The sequence below is a fragment of the Armigeres subalbatus genome, chromosome 2 (assembly GCF_024139115.2).
Source record: "Armigeres subalbatus isolate Guangzhou_Male chromosome 2, GZ_Asu_2, whole genome shotgun sequence".
In the NCBI taxonomy this organism is placed as follows: Eukaryota; Metazoa; Arthropoda; class Insecta; order Diptera; family Culicidae; genus Armigeres; species Armigeres subalbatus.
In genome coordinates this window covers 455,169,607-455,172,841 of record NC_085140.1, presented here as the reverse complement: position 1 = coordinate 455,172,841, position 3,235 = coordinate 455,169,607, and positions in this window count along the sequence as shown.

Here is a 3,235-nt window from a genome sequence, read left to right as displayed (position 1 = left end):
GCTTCCTTTTGATAAGAAAATATCAATGATCTATCCATCTTGAAGGGCGGTATGGAATAATTTTTTTTTCGCAAATGTGGTTGTCCTAACTAGTGGTTGTCCTCTGCGATGTTACAAAGAATGTGAATTATCTATTCTGAAGACACAATATTGGTTTAGTAACGAGTTAGAGCACGTTTTGTATGGATGACCTCCAAAAATCATATTTTGGGTATAACTTTTTTGAAAAAAATTTTAGCAGTATGGTTTATTCTAGAAAGTTGTTCATAATGACGAACAACATGTTTGTCTAGAAGACTGCTTTGATCTATCTTGAAACCTGCCAAAGTTATTGAGGCACCTTTAGAAGAAATAGTTTTAATTTTCACATCAACACACCATGGAAAGCGGCAAGCCAAACAACCCCATCTAAAAGATTCGGTTTTAAGCTAGCAAATTCCCAATGGTTTGTTTTGTTCCGCCTTGTTCCATTATTAGTTTGAATCAATTTTAAATAGTCCCTAATGAGCGTGTTTAAGTACAACTGTTACGTAAACAATCAAAAATTGGCTAACTTGGATGGTTATTTATTGCATAATAACAAAGATGGCTAGAAGTAACAAGATGCCCGACTTCTATGATTTTACGAAGACACGATAAGCGCCGAAAGTTAACAAAAACCGAACTAGTACACTGTTAATTATAATCGATCATCTTTTGAAGACATGTCAATAAAATAAAACAATAACATCTGAGCCATTGCATCATGCAAACAACTCATACAAGGCCAACAACAGTTTCTTTAAAACTTAACTGGCAAGCTGTTTATCAATTTTATTTTCATTTGATGAAATGCATATATTAATTTATGTTTAGGGATGCGAGACCCTGGCTAGAGTTTTGTTAAAACCGTTAAAACTCGGTATCAATAAGAACAGTCAAATCTGCTCGAAGCATTTCACAAACTCTGCTTTTACAAATCACAGAAATAAATCTCAAGGGTATGTTAATATTTTAACAATGATAACAAAGTCCAGCTATTTAATCCATTTTAGCTTAAAGCATTTCGCAGCTCCATCGCTTTTCCCGGCGAAATTGATGTTGCTGGAGAAGTTGAATTGGGAAATGTCGACATCGATCAGCAAATACACTTAACTAAATGACGAAAATCGCGATAAGTAGGAGGAGAATAGAGTTTCAAAGAAAAAAAAGCTATAAGAAAAATATGACTAACTGAGGAACAGTAACGGTGATAGAATACATCCTTGCCTCACACTAGCTACGACCCGGATAGGGTCGGACAAGACTTCATTGGGCAGTACTCTACACGAGAATTAAGGCCTCGTACTGTGCCTCGATGAGGCTGATGATTTTCTCAGTAACCCCCTTGCGTCTCAGGGCGCCCACATATTCTCGTAATTGAGACGGTCGAAAGCTTTTTCGTAGTCAATGTATACCAAGTAAAGGGACTCTTGGAATTCGTTGACCTGCTCCAGGATAATACGGAGCGTCCACACAGGATCTTCCGATACGGAATCTGGCCTGCTGCCGCCGGAGAGTCGCATCGATCTTCTCCTGAATCCGGGCAAGGATAACTTTGCATAGAACTTTGAGGACGGTACATAGCAACATAATGCCTCGCCAGTTATCGCATACAGTCAGGTCAACCTTTTTGGGCACCTTCACTAAGATACCTTGCATCCATTCGACCGGGAAAGTTGCGGTGTCCCAGATATTACGAAATAAACGATGCAGTAGTTGAGCGGATGTCTTGGGGTCAGCTTTGAGCATCTCGGCTGATATGCGATCGACCCATGGGGCTTTATTCTATTTCATGCTTTGGATGGCTGTTTGAATCTCTAGCAGTGATGGAGCTTCGGTATTGACGCGTGTTATACGTCGGATCCTAAGCAGATCATGCCGAGGTGGTGATGGCCTTGCTGGCACTTGAAAAAGTTGTTCGAAGTGCTCGAATCAGCGTTTCAGCTAGTCAGTTGGGTCGGTCAATAACTGATCATTCGCGTCTTTCACAGGCATCGTTGCATTCATCTTCGCCCCGCTTCCCGAGCAGCACAAAACAGGCAAAAATGGTTGCAGCAACTTGATTGTGACTAAATCTGGTCACATATAAGTTGCAGTGTCTTACGTGGAACATGTGTGCTGCTAGGGTTAAGCGTCGTGAGATACCGTAGAGGAGGCGAATGTCCCCGGTTGCGGCGGCTCTCACTCCTTCGTCGGCCAGAGAGTGTGCCCATGCTCGCTTGTCCCATCGAAAAAAGCATTTTACTTCCTTATCAAAAGCCGAGTATCGTTGACGGGCTAAGACTTTGGCTCCTCTGGTTTTTGATCGCTCTATCGCGACTTTCGCTCCTTTATCTTCCTCCAGGTCTCATCGGTGATCCATTGTTTTCTCTGGGTGCGCAGTTCGCCCAGATTGTTCTCGCTGGTGACGATGAAGGCATTCTTGATGGCGGTCCACTGGTCTTCCACGCTGCCACCTTCCGGAACATCTGCAGCACGCGTCTCCAGTTCTTCAACAAAAGACCGTTTCACCGTGGCATCTTCCAGTCGGCGTGTGTTGAACCGTCGTCCAACTCTCTTCTCCTGCCGACGAATCCGAACAATGCGCAGGCGTATTTCGCCGATGAGGAGGTGATTATCAGACACGATATCGCCACTACGTTTATTACGTACTTCAAAAAGGCTTCGTTCCCATTCTCGGCTGATCCAGATGTGGTCGATTTGATTTTCTGTAAGGTCGTCATGGGAGACCTACGTGACCTTGTGAACTGGTCGATGAGGGAAGAGCGATCCCCCGATCACCATGTCGTTATTGCCACAAAATTCTGCGAACAGCTCTCCGTTTTCGCTCATTTCTCCGAGACCATGGCGTCCCATAATGCGCTCATGGTTTGAGTTGTCGGATCCGACCTTCGCATTGAAGTCGCCCAAACAGATCTTGATATCACCCTTCGGAATTCTATCTACGATGGCATTGAGTTGGCTGTAGAAGTTCTGTTTGGCTTGCAGATCGGCAGCATCGGTTGGCGCATAACATTGGATTATAGTAAGGTTTCGGACCCGTGTTCTAAATCTGGCAACGATTATCCTTTCACTTATAGGTTCCCACTCCATATGCGCCGAGTGTGCCTGAGCGCTTAGTAGGAAGCCAATTCCACGATGCCGGGGAGCGTGTTCACCTCGTAAACCAGAGTATAGCAGAACTTGTCCCGACGGCGTTCTGTGTTTTCTAAAG